The 16,142-nt window shown below is 50.4% G+C and overlaps 1 pseudogene; it reads right to left on the bottom strand.

The window, feature by feature from the left end:
- Nucleotides 1–10,519: 10,519 nt before the first annotated feature.
- The window catches only part of LOC140898120 (E3 ubiquitin-protein ligase TRIM39-like), a 151,252-nt pseudogene continuing 145,629 nt past the window's right edge, over nucleotides 10,520–16,142 (bottom strand).

Here is a 16,142-nt window from a genome sequence, read left to right as displayed (position 1 = left end):
AAGGACAAAGGAAGCAAGAAGAGAAAGGTAGGAAAGGTAGGAAAAAGAAGAGGAAAACAAAAAGGAGAAACCCCAATGTCCCCAGTAATTCTAAGGGACAAAATCCTAGGTCGGAAATAAAATACTGCCCCCACAATCTAATGTTTTCCTTTCCTAAAAATCAGCCAGCACCTGATGGATCAGACTGAACAGGTTCCAAACCTCTCCGAGGCTCTTACCTTCTATACAGGGACGTCTGTTTTCGAGCAAATCCACTAAAAGAAAAGGAGAAAACTCCAAAGGGGGTCCTCCTTGCGCTCACGTACGTGCAAGTGAATGCTCTCTCAGTCCTCCAGGAGAGACCTCGAGAAGGAGACGTGCTGAAGCAAAGCCACAGGGATCTCCGAGGTTGCCCCTGTCCTGCACCCCTGTCCTGCCTGGCTGATGTCAAGTTCTCTCTGTGAGGTCATCGCCTCCCCACCACCTTTGTCCAATAGGCTGAGGTCCTGCCAAAGGCCCTTGTGATGTCACTGCCACACCCACCACTCCCTTGTAGTGCTGATGTCCTGCCCCTGTCCAGCCACATTGGATGTTTCAGCTGCTTCCCCTGGATCACCCCACTCAATGAGCGTTCATTGTGGGCTCAAGCCGAACACAGTAAAACATCAGAGGCTTCTCCCCATGCTACGCTCATTTTTTCATAAATTAGCAGACTTTATGGACAGAAGAGACAATTAGAGCGTGTCATCTGACCCCCTGCATATCACATGCTTTCTGTAGAGCATAGGAGCTAATTTTTGACTACACACGTTCCAGAAAGGCATCTAGTCTTCATTAGAAACATCAAGAGGTGGGGAATTCCCACCACTTCCCTTTCTAGTTTCTTCCTTTGGTGATTCGTCCTCACTGTTGAATATGTGTGCCCTCTTTCTACTACGAATTGGTCTCTTTTGAGTTTCCAGCCACTGGGTCTTGTTATGCTTTTCTCTGATAGATTAATGAGCCCTTTAATACCCAATATTTTCTCTCCATGAAGTCACTTCAACACTTCTATGATGTCACCACCCAATCTTTTTTATAATCTAAACAGGCTGAGCTCTTTCAATAGCTCACTAGCATCTGCCAGGAAGGGAGTCCCCACAGAGGGACACCATAATCTCCCAGGGAGGGAAAAGGCTCTCACTGCCATTTCTTAACCTCATGGGTTGTTCTCCTGCTCTGCCAATCCCACCCCTTTTTCAGTATCTCCAGGTGCCTGAGGGAGCAGGAACCAGAGGCCATCCTGCAGCTGGGACAGAGATGGAGGTTGATGACCTACCTGCCCGTGGTGACCATGGTGCAGGACAGCCCTCAGGACATGCGAATGCAGCTCCAGATCTGGGAGCAGCTTCCCTTTGCTGGCACGAGACCTTGCAGGTTGCAGTGGGTGAGACAGGCACTAACTTTTGGAAACCCTCAGTGGGATCAGAGGGTAATGGTTTGTAGAAAGTGGTGTTGGAGAGCTTTACAAAAACTAGACAAGAACGGTGCATGTTGCAGGGCAGCTCCAGCCCCGGTGCTGTCAGTGAGACGTGTCCTCCCAGCCCTGCCTGACGGGTCTTTCTGTTTCAGACCCTCCTTGGAACTGCAAGAAAAGTCCAACCTGTAGAGTTGTGGTTGCAGTGATAGTTGTATGGTCTGCGTTGATTGCTGCCATCATTGCTCTGGCAGGTGAGTTCCCAGCTTCCGCCCCGCTCCCTTCCCCTCCATCTATGATCTCCGCGCATCCCATTCCCCCGTGACCTACCACACTCACTCTCTCCTCCCGGCCTGTCCGGCTTCTGCCCCTGGGGCAGAGGATTCCTGGGGGATCTTCCTCCCAGACCCCTGCACCTGGGCACTCTCTGTGTCAGGATGATCTGACTGACATTAGCCCCCCCAGCCCATCTCTGAGCACTTTGGACCCAAGTCACCTTTGCCACGCGCCATGAAGCAGTCCCTGACCAGGGTGTCCAGTGGGACAGGGTGCAGTGCAACCCTGAGCCCTTTGCCTTCCCTGTGTTGCTCTGAGGTTACCAGCTTGGCCTTCCTGGATCTTCAGGTCACGCCTGTGGCCGGGCGGCAGGTGCTGCCGTGTTATTGAAATGAGCCGTAGAAGTCAGTCGAGACCCCTCCACCAGCGCAGTGTGGAAACCCCCCAATCGCTGAGCTTGGCCATGAAGGGTCCCTTAGCACCATTCACTCCCCCAGGCTGCCCAGACAGTGTGTGCTCGTGCAGAGGGCGTCTGTTTGCGGTGAACATGAACCCTGTTGTATCCCCCCGTTGTCTGGGGCAGGGCATGCTGGGGAATGTCGGGGGTGGGATTTCTCTATTGTCCTGGGATCTGATCACTGGGCCCCAGGAGGGTTTAGCAGCTGGCAGAGGGGATTGAATCCAGCTCCGTCTGCATTAGGAATCCTCTGTGCCGATGTCATGACATCCGTGCAGTTGAATTGGGGCAAACCGCTAAAGCAGACGCACTGCACTGGTGCACAAAGGAGCTTGCCTTGGTGCAGTTTGCTGCAGGAAGTTACCAGAGCGAGCCGCACTGCTCCAGCTCATCTCCAGGAGGTGTTTGCCCTGATGTCACTGCGTCACTGTGATTATACTGGTGCAGTTTGCTCGGATACAGATGGGCCCTGAATCCCAGCTCCCTGCTGTAATGGCAGGCTGCTGCAACGGGCAGCATTGGCTCTCACTGTGTAAGGTGGGAATCTGTGAGCTTAGGGTTGGTTACACACCTGCAGGTGCAGGGAGCTCTGCAGAACATGTGGCATCTGAGCTGGAGATGGATGGTGGAGACAGCCTGTGCCATCAACTGTTAGTCACTGACTTCTCTGCTCAGTTCAGTAGGGCAGGGGTGTGGGCTACCGTGCACTGGAGAGTTAAATCTACAGGGTCAGACATGCCTTGTGAGTGAGGTGAACACATGCTTGCTTTCTGATCACCGCTGCCACGTTTCCTAACTCTTCCCAACTTAGAGTGTCTGTTCCTCGCTGAGCGCCAGCCACATGGGAAGGCTTGAAAACCAGCTACCGAGTTACTGTGGTGCAAACAAAAGTGACGTGCTCGAAAACATCTGGAGGGGTTTGAGTCCAACTCCTCTCAACTAGACAGGCCTTTCAAATCCTCTTTGGTGTCACTTATGGGTGACCCCACTGCTGCTCTTTCATGGCTCTGAAAGGGTTACACTGCCATGAGGGCTTCCAGAAAGTGCCTTTCTTGCTGCTGTGTTTGGGGAGAGAAAAGTCTGCAGGTAGGAGGTGAATTAAGTTCCATCATTCCTGGCCCACAGTGCAACAGGTCACTTCCCATGGCTGTGGTTTCTGGCGCCCCCTTGTGGCTTTCATGTCCCTGAGTGAAAGTTCCCACATTCTTCTCAGTAGTTCACCTGCTGTTTGTTGCTAGGTTGAACGTCCAGCTGTTGATCTTGTGCCTGGGGTGAAATGCTCTGAGCTGTGTCAGTCCCTCCCAGGCTGGGAGTGTCCCTGGAATCCTTCTTGCCAGGCAAATTTACTGTGACAAACGTCTCCGTCCCCCTGCATCTGATTGCAGTGGACCAGCCCCAGCTGGGGGTCCCAATGGGCTTGGCAAGCCGGTCAATTGACTGCCTGTTTGGCCGCAGTCAAATGCTCCAGCGAGAGCCCTGGGGGTAGGAGGTAGCCTGCCTTTCGGATTGCGTCTTGGAGCCTCACTGGTGTTTTCAAGAACTTGGTTTCATTGTTTTGCCTTTTTTTTCTGAGCTAAAATAACTCAGTGAAGTACATTTTTTAAAAAATTAGGTAGATCCGTATCTATCGAAAGCTAAACCTACTGGAGACAATGACGTCTTGCTCTTTTTTCTTCCTGGCGGGAGGTAACCAATTCTGATAAATTGGTATTTTAAAATATCTGACCACTCTTTGACAGATTTGACTGGTCAGTTGACCAATTTTTGTACCAGTCAAATGCCCAATTCTCGATGCAACTCTTACCCTCCATGTGACTGTCTCATTCTCAGCGCTGACCTCTCAGCTTTCATCAGCTGATCTGTGCCCCCCTGCTAGCTCCTCGTGCGCAGACGGCTGGATGGGATACCGAGGGAAATGCTACTATTTCTCAGAGAGGGAAGGGAGCTGGACCGAGAGCCGAAGCCGCTGCTCTGCCCCGGGTGCCTCCCTGGCTGGGATTGACAGTGAGCAGGAAACAGTGAGAGACTCTCGAGTTGCCAGACACTAATCTGGGCACAGGGGTGGCTGCTGCAGCAGGACTTGGGCTCTGCCCCGTGGGGTGAGGAGCAGCTGTGAGCCCTCCCGTGCTGGGAGGCCGGAGTGAATGAACTTCCAGCCGCTGAACGCCAGCCCTGGCTGGGCCCAGGGCCCTACTGTCTGTGTGTGATCACAGGGATTGCCCATTCTCCGCTGCCCCCCTCCCCAAATAGGGAGACAGCTTCTGTCTAGGGCAGGGCTGGCTCAAGCATCTCCTGGCCTGCTGGCTGCTGGAGTGGGACTGAGAACCCAGCCAGTGCACCTGTTGTGGGGATGGGAAAGGAGCAGCCAGCTGAGGAGGCGGGGGAGGAGGGGATCCTTTCACATTGACCCCTCCCACTTCAGCTTGCCTCCCTCCCTCCTCCTGCCTTGCTGGGGTGAGCGGTGGCTGCTCTGTGAGAAGAGACGTCTCTGCAGAGAGCTCAGACCCAACAGCTGCCCCCAGCTCAGGGGGACTTGGGGTGTGGGTGACTGGGAGCACTGGGGTGGGGCTGCTGTGTGCGGTGGGAGGGTTAAGACTGCCCGGGGGATCTTGTGCTTTGCAAGAGGGAGGGGAAAATCCCCCCTGAAAATAAACTGAGCACCCTTCAATATGTGACTGGGATTCTCTGCAGCACAGAGCCCTGGAGGGGCGGTGGGGGGAGCACGGGAGCTGGGGCTGATACCTGCTGTCCCTCAGCTTTCTTTAAGGCATTCCTGCTGCGCCATAAGGGTGTCTATGACCATTGGATCGGCCTCTGGAGGGAGCAGGGTCAGCCCTGGAAATGGACCAACAGCACCAAATTCAACCACCTGTGAGTCTCTCTTGCCCCTCTGGACTAATTCCCTGGGCTTGGGGATTCTGGTGTCTGAGTGGTTTGAGCTCAGGTAGATCCACCATTCAGTGCTAGTGAAACCACGAGACATGACCCTGGTCCGTTCGCGTCCTGCGTGTGTCAGAGACCGATGGGAGCCGGCGTGTCCCTGAACTCTCGGCTCCTCCCCGCAGCACGGTGCTGGGCCGGAGACAGAGCCCGCCATAGCCAGAGATGCCCTCGCAGCGCGCTGGGATTTCAGCTGGGACACTCGCTGTTCTCCCCCAGCCCTCTTCAGCAAGGTCCCTGGGGTGTCTGACCCCCCCTGGGGAAAGGAGGCAGCAGGGAGCTCAGGTTAACAGTGGCTGCTAGAGAGGGCAGCATGCCGAGCACTGCATGGCAGGTGCAGGTCCCGCTGGGGATTGCAGCCGGCAGGTTTGAGTGACTTTGCTGGTGAGGCCTCTGAATCCGCAACAAGGCACCGATGTTAAGGGAGCCTGCGGTTCACAGGTGCTGGACGCCTGGGGCTCCCACTGGAACGGGGTACAGTAGTGATGGCTGCCCAGCCACCACCCTGCGATGGGTTTCAGTGGGCTCCAAGTGTGATCACAAAACCAGCGCTGCTTGAGCCCGGAGCAGGGTTTGAACCCCGGAATTCAGCACTAGAAGCATGAGCCTCTGCCATAGGAGCGAAAGAATTCACTTCTTTAACTGAACCCCCCCCCCCTCCGATTGATAAAGCTCTTATGGAGGCCAGCCATTAGAGGCGGATGGAGACCCCCCACTTCCCTGGTCTGGGTTACTTCAGTACTTTGAAAAGTCAGGCTCTTATGGCGCTGGGTCAGGGCTCCCCAATGGACAGTCCCCATTCTGCTGTATTGGACCCAACCTTTGGATCCCACCTGCTTCCAGCCTGACTGGGTCTGAATAGCCACCAGACACTGTCCCGAGTTTGGGCCTCTGTGGCCCTCTCCTGGGGTACAGACTCCGTGTCCTGAGCTCTGCTCCTGAGGGGCTGGGAGAGTAGCTGCTCCGCACTCAGGCCTGCACTGTGGAGAACGGCTCCCCTGGCTGGGACTGATGAGAAATGCCTGGCCTCTGCCTGACTGCAGCTCCCTGGCTTCTGTGTTGCAGGTTTCAGATAAGAGGAGGAGGTGACTGCGCGTATCTGAACGACGAGAAAGGGGTCAGCAGCTCACGGTGCTACATGGGAAGACGGTGGATCTGTAGGAAACTTGAGGTGTATGTGATGGGAAAAGAGACTGCATTGGAAGGGGGCTCGAAATGGGACTCCTAGACGTGACACTGATCCAACTCACACCTACTTGAACGAGCCAAGTCCCCGTTCGTCAGCCTGGCCAGGATCTCAAAATCAGGCAGCGGGGCCCGCAAGCAATAAGTGTGTCTCATTTAAACTGTGGATTCTTCCAATGTGCCTTCTGCTTTTGAACCTTTAAACTCAGGGTCACATTAGGAGCCACAAGGACTCCAAGATCTCTTTCTTGAGTGGTAACAGCTAATTTAGATCCCATTGTTTTGAATATTTTTTGTATTTTTGTATTTTTTCCCCAAAACCACCTCTATTGACCCCTCAGTCTGGGACAGGTCCTCAGATTTGTCACGTAAAAAGAATGGCTGATGTGTGGGAATCTCCCACACCTTTGCAGTGTTGACCTGAATTTTATGGGCTAATGTGTTTACCGCTCAGCACTGATCTGATCAGAAGATAATTTAGGTTCTTGTCCCAGTTCAGGCTATAGGGATAGAGAACACAGAGAGTTCAATATTGTGAGAGGACCCTCCGGGTGTGTGGCAAGGACACTTATACTGAGGACAAAACCAACTTGTTAAGATCTTTATTAAAATAAAAGAAAGAAGCATAAATGCTACAAAACACAGAGTCACAAAGAAGTAATACAATTCTATGACCCCTGGTGGTAACATTTCTATTCTAAAAGACTACTAAAGCTAGCATATTCACACCCATCCCTGAAGACCTGGTAGTAGGAGACAGAGGATCAGTCTTGTCTCTGGCATGTCTGAGGAACTAATGGTCCAGGCTTCCCAAATTGGTAGGGCTTAGGTTCAAGTGTTGAGTGGCTAGGATATATTGTGAAACTGAGGTGATAGCTTGATAGAAGATAGGAAAATGTGACCCCTTTGTATGGTTGTTTGCCATCTTATAGGGTCCCGGTACTGCCCGCTGTCAGAATCTAGGCCCAACCTACCATGCCCAAATCTTATTTCCTCAACCCCATAAATCTGCAGGTACACTTACTCTATAGGTTAACATGTTATGCCATATACTCATACGAATCGATTATCTCATTCCCGAAACCGTTAACCCTGACCTAACTCATGACTTCCATGTTCTGCAGTGTGCCTTGCAGTTACCGGTCTGCTCCAGACTTAAGGTTAGCAGATTCAAGTTTTTTGTTCAGTTCCCCAAAGCTAAGGGGGGCAACTGGTATGCCATTTATCTATGCCAAAGTTTACAAACACTTATACTAACTTACTCTAGCTAATCGTACAGGATACAGGCCTGAAGGTTATTTGCATTACAGCCAACTATTATGAATAACCATGAATAACCCTTATGAATAGCATAAACTGGAATTCCACATAAACAAAACCCCAGAAAATACTATGATTAATTAATAATAGGATATGATAACAAAATAATATGAATCAAACCAAAAGAAAACATATTACACAATATGGCAAGCTAGCAAACTGACCTTATGGGCTACAGCAATGAAAACCCATGCAAAGAATATATTTTGCTTCTCTGCAATGGCCTTGTCTTCTGAAAGTGCTCCTTTGGCACCTCGGTTACCTTGGGGCCTCACTGATTGTTTGGAAGTCTTCCTACTTCTGATGTACTTAAAAAACATTCTGCCAGGGAGGAGTGGGGAGCCCAGTCTCTCAGTCCTTCTCCCCTCCCGCCCCCACCCCACTGCCTCTCTTAAGTTGATGGAAGCACTCCTGGTAAGGATGCGCATGACTGACAGAAGGAGAGTAGTGTGGATGTGAATAGTTTGACTTACGTTTGTAGTGCAGACATGCCCTCAGTCTCTGAGGACCTTGAACTGCTTTCACCAAATGCCCACGCATGCCACCACCCCACAAGACTGGTAATCATAGATGCTGCATTCAGAGCAATAATTTTTACTTCAGCAGGATTTTGTTGTTGTTGTTTGTTAGTTTGTTTGTTTTGCAGGGGGGTGCTTATTGGCCTACATTTAGAGAATTAATGATATGGATGGTGGGATGAATTGCACGCTCATGCAAGTTTGTGGATGACACTAAGATTGGGGGAGAGGTAGATATGCTGGAGAGTAGGGATAAGGTCCAGAATGACCTAGACAAATTGGAGGATTGGGCCAAAAGAAATCCGATGAGGTTCAACATGGACAAGTGCAGAGTCCTGCACTTAGGACAAAGAATCCCATGCACCGCTACAGACTGGGGACCGACTGGCTAAGCGGCAGTTCTGCAGAAAAGGACCTGGGAATTACAGTGAACGAGAAGCTGGATATGAGTCAACAGTGTGCCCTTGATATATAACGGTAGAAGGCTAACGGTATATTGGGCTGCATTCGTAGGAGCATTGCCAGCAGATCAAGGGAAGTGATTACTCCCCTCTATTTGGCATTAGTGAGGCCACTTCTGGAGTATTGCGTCCAGTTTTGGGCCCCCCCACTACAGAAAGGATGCGAAGAAATTGGAAGGCAACAAAAATGATTAGGGGGCTGGGGCCCATGACTTATGAGGAGAGGCTGGGGGACCTGGGGTTATTTAGTCTGCAGAAAAGAAGAGTGAGGAGGAGGATTTGATAGCAGCCTTCAACTACCTGAAGGGGGGTTCCAAAGAGGATGGAGCTAGGCTGTTCTGAGTGGTGGCAGATGACAGAACAAGGAGCAATGTCTCAAGTTGCAGTGGGGGAGGTCTAGGTTGGATATTAGAAAAACTATTCACTAGGAGGGTGGTGAAGCACTGGAATGGGATACCTAGGGATGTGGTGGAATCTCCATCCTTAGAGGTTTTTAAGGCCTGGCTTGACAAAGCCTTGTCTGGGATGATTTAGTTGGGGTTGGTCCTGCTTTAAGCAGGGGATTGGATTAGATGACCTCCTGAGGTCTCTTCCAACCCTAATCTTCTACGATTCTATGAATGTTTGTTAGGTATATCTGGCTCTCGTTTTCCATCTCTAAACTCCCTCACAAAACTCCCTGATTTGCTAGCTCCTCTGGTACTTAGAAGCTGCCTTTTAAAATTTCTGAGTTAGTCCTGCCCCTTCATGAAGGCCTTCAAAAATCACAGCTGGGAAATTAAAGGGAAACAAGCCAACAGAACTTTTTGTAGGCTTCATTTACATTAAGTAAATGTCAGGCTTTAAAGCAGCTGAGAGGATCTTCAGTAACCAGAACATATGGGAAAATGTCCAAAAAAATGAAGCATAGTTCTTTTGAGGAACTAAAATGGCACAAATGTCCATGAATTAATGTATGAAATTAAAGAGTTACAGCTTCACTTTCAGTAACATTTTATAAGTCATCTCTCCCTCTCTCACACTCTCTCTTTCCTTCTCTCTTTCCTTTCATTCTATCCATTTTTGCTCATAATCTTTTTTAGCTTTTGTTACCCACCCTGGTTTATTTCTGACTTCTCCATTCTCCTCTAGTCACTGTTAACTGATTATTTTTCTCTCATAGTCTCCATTCTGTCCCCCAATTTTACCCCTTCCCCATTTGCTCCCCCTGGGTGTTTCCCCTCTCAAGAATGTTTTCCTTTCACTCTATCCATTTCTGTTTTTCACCCTTTTTCTAGGACTCTCCCTTTATTCTTGCTTCCTCTGCTCCCTCTGGTTAAACCCACTCTGTCCCTGCTTCTTCCAGTGTTCATTCCCTCTGAAGCACCTGGCATTGGCCACTGCCGTAAGACAGGATACTGGGCTAGATGGACCTTTGGTCTGACCCAGTCTGGCCGTTCTTATGTTCTTAATTCTTAGAAAATCATGAGATTGACACACCGCTTGCCCCCCCCCCAAAAGAGATTTTTAAAGAAGATTCTATAATGGTTTCTGGTCTGTCTCTTGGTTTTTAATTTTCCCCTTCCTATCCCCTATGTCTGTGTGACAAATAGAGACATCCCATATCTACAGAGGAATGTGACTTTGGCCCCTGTTGCAGGAGCTGTCACTGGGGGGCCCCAATGAGATCTGATTAAAGAGTTTTGTACAAAATGCTCCCTGCTGGTGTAGAGGTTCCAGCTTCTCTCTAAACTCCAAATCCCAATTAATTAATTCTCCATCTCTGCTGCCACCACATCTGCCTGTCCCCCAGCCCAGCAATTACTTCTCCCACCAAAACCCTACATCCCTCCCTGCCCCACAGTGACCCTCTGCTTCTCCTGCAGCTTCAATGGGTCTCCCTTTCTCTCTCGCGCCCCCCCCCCCGCCTCCCAAAATTCCTAGTGCTGCAGAGATGGAGGGGGAGGAGATGGAATAAGGAACCAGAGGGTTGGGTACACGGGAGTCCTCCAGGGTCATAGAGACTAGCATGACTGGGGCTAGGGAAGCCCATTTTTTAATTCCCCCCATGTATTAGTGACACTGTCTGACTGAAGCTCCCCAGAGTCCTCCTGGACCATAGAAGATAGCGACAAACAGTCTAAATAGCTCCCTGGGCAATGAGATTGGCTTCTCCATCTTGATTACTTGCTTCTTTCTGTGGTTTCACAGTCCAGACATGAGACCCCAAGGACCCTCCAGGGTCATAAAGACTGGAGTTTCCAAGGCTAGAGAGGCTGATTTCAGGGTCCTCAGTGCAATATTCCACCCCCTGTGTCTCAGGGACACAGTCTGAGCTCGGATCCTGCCCCCACCCAGAGCCAGGGGTAGATTCTCTCCGCAGGGACAGAGGCTGGTGGGAAAGTGAAGATTGGGGCCTTGTTATCAGCATCGAAAAATGTCACTTGGCCCCATTCACAGTCCAGACAAACCTGGATCCTCCTGGGGACCTGGCTCAGGGGTAGTATGGTTGCAGGGGAGGTGAGAGCCTGGAACAGACCCAACTACTGCACAGCCCAGATCCCCACTTCAGGGTTAAAGCTGACTTCTCCCTTCCTCCTCACAGACTCTTTTGCCACTCCCACAGCCCAGAATCCTCTGTCCCCCACCTCCACATCCCAGCAATATATCCCTGAAGTGAATCCCTCAGAGCCCAGCATACAGGCCCAGGAGTCAAATCTCTCTGGATTGTTTGGCAGATGTTGCCTGGTGTCTCCCCATTTCACACTTTTCTGATCCTCAGACAGGATGAGTCGGGGATGAGCCGTGTCTGGATCCAGAATCACATTCACTACGGGAGAGAGAGAATCAGAGTTCAGCCCTGGGGGAATCTGGGACCATTTCTCACACTCCCTAACATCCCTGCTTGGCAGTTCCTCAACCTGTGTAATGGGATCCACTTCTGTACTTTCTCATTTGAATATAGAGCATGCAGCTCCCTGCTCCCCAGCTAGGGCTGGTTCATTCCCAGCAACAGAGACTTGGCAAGGAAGGTAGCAAAAGCTTGTAATTAGGAGAGTCCTGAGGAGGCAGGTACCAACTTTGAACCCCAGAGGGAGTCTCCTCCCATAAATGCATCCTCCACAGCCAGGCCTGGGAGCAGAGATGAATTCGCAGCACAGGGGAAGAGCCAATAGTTCAAGGCCAGTGAGCAGGAAGCAGGAGGTGGCAATGGGTGGGGCAGCCCCTTCCCAGCCCAGAGAGAAGGGAGGTCTGCAGGTGGCAGCACTAGAGAGACACCATCTCCCCAACCCACAAAGCAGCTGCAATGGCAGAGTCCAGCCCTGCCCAAAGGAGAAGAGCCATGGGGAACAGTCTGTCCCCCAGGTGAAATGGGGAAGGGTGTGGCAACCAGGAGGCTCTCTCTCCTGACCACCTTGAAGGTAATATTGGAAAGGCTTGTCAATGTCAATACAAATTCTCAGATCACAATTAAGGTGGCTTTAGGGCTGGGCAGTGCAAGTGTCTCTGGTTATTGCTGTGTGGGAGAGTTGCTTTCATGGACATTTTCTGTTAATGGAAGGAAAAACTCCCCCAAAGCTCACCCTGGATGTGTGATCCCAGAGATCCTCCCTTCCCTGCTCTAGCTCAGGAGGGAAAGAGTCTGGAGGGGAAAAGGGTCACAGAGATTAGAGCACAGCGTCTCTGATTTACAACACCAGCCTGGGGAGCTGCTTCTCTCTCCTGAATGCCTGAGAATAAGCAGAGATGCCCTGGCAGTTCGTCCCCCTGGCTGCTGAGACTTTCTGTGGTGGCTGCTTTTCCCCTCCTTCCCAGCTGCATCTCCCTACTCTTCCACACCTTAGTGTGCAGGTGGTTGAATCCCCCTTGGTGCATCAGAGGATAGCCCTGGATGGTACAACCAGACTCAGAACTAGAGTGACTGGATGGAGCCCACAGTGCTCAGCCAGTGCACGGGGCTGCCCACCCTACATGTCCCCTCCTTTGTGTTCCAGAAGGTGAGGACAACCTAGCCTCTTGCTTCTCTTGCTTTCCTCAACCAGGTCCTGTGAGAAGGTGTTTCCCACTCATCCCTCACAGCTGGCCCTCTGTAACTCATCATCACCTCTTGCACCACAAGCCTCCCCAGCCACCTTTGACACGCCACCTGTATTGGCTGAAGGACATCCAGCTGGTCCACCTCTGTACCAGTCCCCGAGAACATCTGTACATGCTTGTGCTCCACACCATCCACTTCCTTGCCTTTGTGTTCCATCCTGACTCCAAATGGTGGGACCTACAGGAGAGAAAATGAGGAACTGTGGTGGGCCAGCCTGTACTCCACTTTTGTTCCACAGCCCACTGGGGATATTAGGTGGTGTGTCAGCTTGCAGCCCCTTTTCCAGCTCTTTTTGAACCTCTTACTAAAGTTCTGGCTGCAATATCCCCTGCACCTCCTGATGTATACACACCCCATTTGTGACTTCAGAAAGTGGCAAGACCTCCTTATTAATCTCCTCCTGGTGATGGCCAAGATGGCCACACATCACTGCAGGAGGACAAATCTGGAGGGAGGAAGAAGTGCTCTGAGACTGTGGCATGTATATCCATTCCCTTTTAAAATCATGTCTCCAGGCACAGTTCCCCTGGGCAGTGTTCACTGACTCCTTAGACACCTTTGAGGAGCAACAGATGCTCTCTGGGGTTCTCTGCTTGGTGTCCCCTTCTGGCTCCCTCATTTTTAACTTCTGACCTCTCTCCTTGTCCTGGTTTCTCTTTCATTGTCCCAAATACTCCATTGTTCCCTGGGCTTCATGGTTTCTCCCCCTTAGTTGAGGGGACGGGCCTTTAGCTTTGGGAAGGCGTAGATCCACCATGTCCCAGTACATGCAAATAGCATCTCCCTGCTTTTCCTGCTGGAGCTTCTCCTCTGAGGGTTAGAGAGGAAGGTGAGAACCTGAAGTTGCAGGGAGGGGAGTTAGAGGAGGAAGGTAATAGATATAAACCTGGGGGAAGCTCTATACTGAGCCTGTCCTTCTCTCCCTGGCCTGGGAGAAGAGAAGGGGATGGGTATTGGGGATGATCCACTCAGGCCAGAGAGTGGCCCCTTCTCCAGCCCAGAGAGCAGGGAGGATGTGGCAACATCACAGAGGGACCATATCTCTAACAGAGGAGAAAGAGAGCAACTCAAATGGGAGATCTCAGCCCAGCCCAGCTGAAGAGAAAGATGGGATGCTGGTGAAGAGCAATCGGAGCGAGCCTCTCACATAGGGGAAAAGAAAAAAATGTGGCAACCCTTTGAATTTAATATTTAAAGGGCTTACGGACATGTATGGAAATGCCAGGGTCAGCATTAATGATTGGTGAGGGAGAGTGTATCTACACAGCAGTTTAAGCCAGGGTCTGAGCCTGGGCTCAAGACAAACCCTCATTGCATCCACACTGCAAATATGCTAATCTAGGGCTCTGATCCAGAGTCCCAGGACCCTGCAGGTCTGGAGGGTCAGAGCCCATGTTAAACTGGAACCCAGGGTCCAAGCCCTATTGGTTTCCTATGTGCATGCATCCGTGGCTTGACTTGGGTGTGGAAGTCTTCTGGGTGTATCCTATAGTTCCTGGAGGCAGAGGAGCAGTGCTACAGGCAGTCAGCACAGCATGCCAGACACAGCATTACTACCTGGCCGAGAGGTCCCCCTTCCTGCTCCTCCCACAGTGGTGGTGGAAGTTTCTCCTCCATGGTGGTGCACGGAGCTTGCCTGGAGCAGGGAGCAAAGTTAGGAGGTTGGTCATCCTTCCCTCAGCCATACTGAGCCGAGAGCTCTGCCACTTCTTCTCCCTGCAGGGCAGCTGCTATGGTCCCTGCTCTGCAAAATGATCAAGCAAAAACTTGATCATTGATCATCGTATTTGAAAAATTAAGAATTACAAAGTTTCACTGTAATAGTTTGACACCCTGGAGACTGATGTCCTCATTATCCTTAGGACAGGCACAGGGGCATGTTTTTGCCAATGTGACCGAGCCTAGAGCTGGAGAACCCAGTTATCCGACTAGACAGTAATTCAGTATAATGCCCTCTCAAATGGAGACAGCCACCAAATGAGCTAATTACGCGGCGTATGTACTCACGTGCTCCTTACGGGCACCCGCGTCCCATCAATAGCACCACCACAGTTAGGAAACAGGATTGGCAGTCGCGTTTCCCCCCAGTGCAGAAAATTCTTAACCTAGAGTTAAAATGCAGTGTTGATGCTCAAGCCCAGGATTCCCTGACAAGAGGTCAGCTGACTCATATCCCTTACGCTTACATTGCTATGTAGGCCTAGCCTCAGAGTGTTTGTTGGTCAGGGAGAGTGTTTCTGTTCGTCAGTGGGTGCAGGGACTCAACACTAAAGATGGTATCAGGATTGTTTGTGTGATTTCGGCTTGGGATTTCTTAGTATTTCATGTTTCAGGGTAGCAGCCGTGTTAGTCTGTATTTGCAAAAAGAAAAGGAGGACTTGTGGCACCTTAGAGACTAACCAATTTATTTGAGCATAAGCTTTCGTGAGCCACAGGTGCCACAAGTACTCCTTTTCTTTTAGTATTTCATGTTTTTGTTTCTATTTTTATTTTTAGGGGGGGGTGTCATGGTCAGTGTTGGTTTGGTTTGTACATTTATCTAGAAGTTCATGAAAATGTTTTCATGGGATTTTCCTCTTTATTTAATGATAATCTCCACCTGAAGTCTCACCTGGTCTGTGTGATCCTAAGGATTTCCCTCTTATTGTCTCCAGTTCAGATGACAGAATGTCTGGAGGGGGAAAGGATAAGACAGATGATATTTCATGCTGTCATATTTGTGACATCCTCACATTTAATTGACATAATTGTATTTTAATTATGAGAGAAAAACAGTTGAAGAGAGACAGAGACACACCCAGATTTTTAACAAAGCTAATATGAATCATCCTATTTTCTCTTTCATTCAAGCGTCTCAAATCAACAGAACCAATATCCATGAAGCCTCAGAACCACTCAAAGAGACACTATGTGGAAGATAGATTTTCTGTTCCCTCATCCTCCAAACCCAGCTGATTTCTCATTCTCCTTTTACATTTTGTCATGAGCCAGGCCAGATCCTGCAAAGATTTTAGCATTAATGTAACTTTACAAACATTGGCCTCTTTCACATCAGTGGGATGCTGAGACTTTTCAGGATGAGGAGCTTGAATTGTGAGCTCTTTGGGTCTCAGTATATGTACAGAGCTCAGTATATGTACAGAGCTCAGCACAACGGGGCTTTCATTCTGCATAGACTGAAATACAAATAATCTTAAAATTATTTCATAAATGTGGAAACTGAGTCAGGGAGAGAATTGGCTCAATGGGCCTCATTCACCCCTGCACTGGTGAAAGGATGGGGGAAGCAGTTTGTGGTTCTCCTATTCAGTAGCTGCTGGGGTCAGTGCAGACATTGGCACAGGCTGCGGAAGTCCGGAGGTCCAGCCTGAGTTGCACCTCTGGTCCAGTGGCCCCTAGATGACTTCTCCCGGAGGCAGTGTCAAAGGCACAGCTTTACCCTGGCCACACCCCATTATTCCTGCTCCACCCC

This window comes from Lepidochelys kempii, chromosome 14 (genome assembly GCF_965140285.1).
Source record: "Lepidochelys kempii isolate rLepKem1 chromosome 14, rLepKem1.hap1, whole genome shotgun sequence".
Taxonomy (NCBI): Eukaryota; Metazoa; Chordata; order Testudines; family Cheloniidae; genus Lepidochelys; species Lepidochelys kempii.
This window is presented reverse-complemented; position numbering and strand designations above follow the sequence as displayed.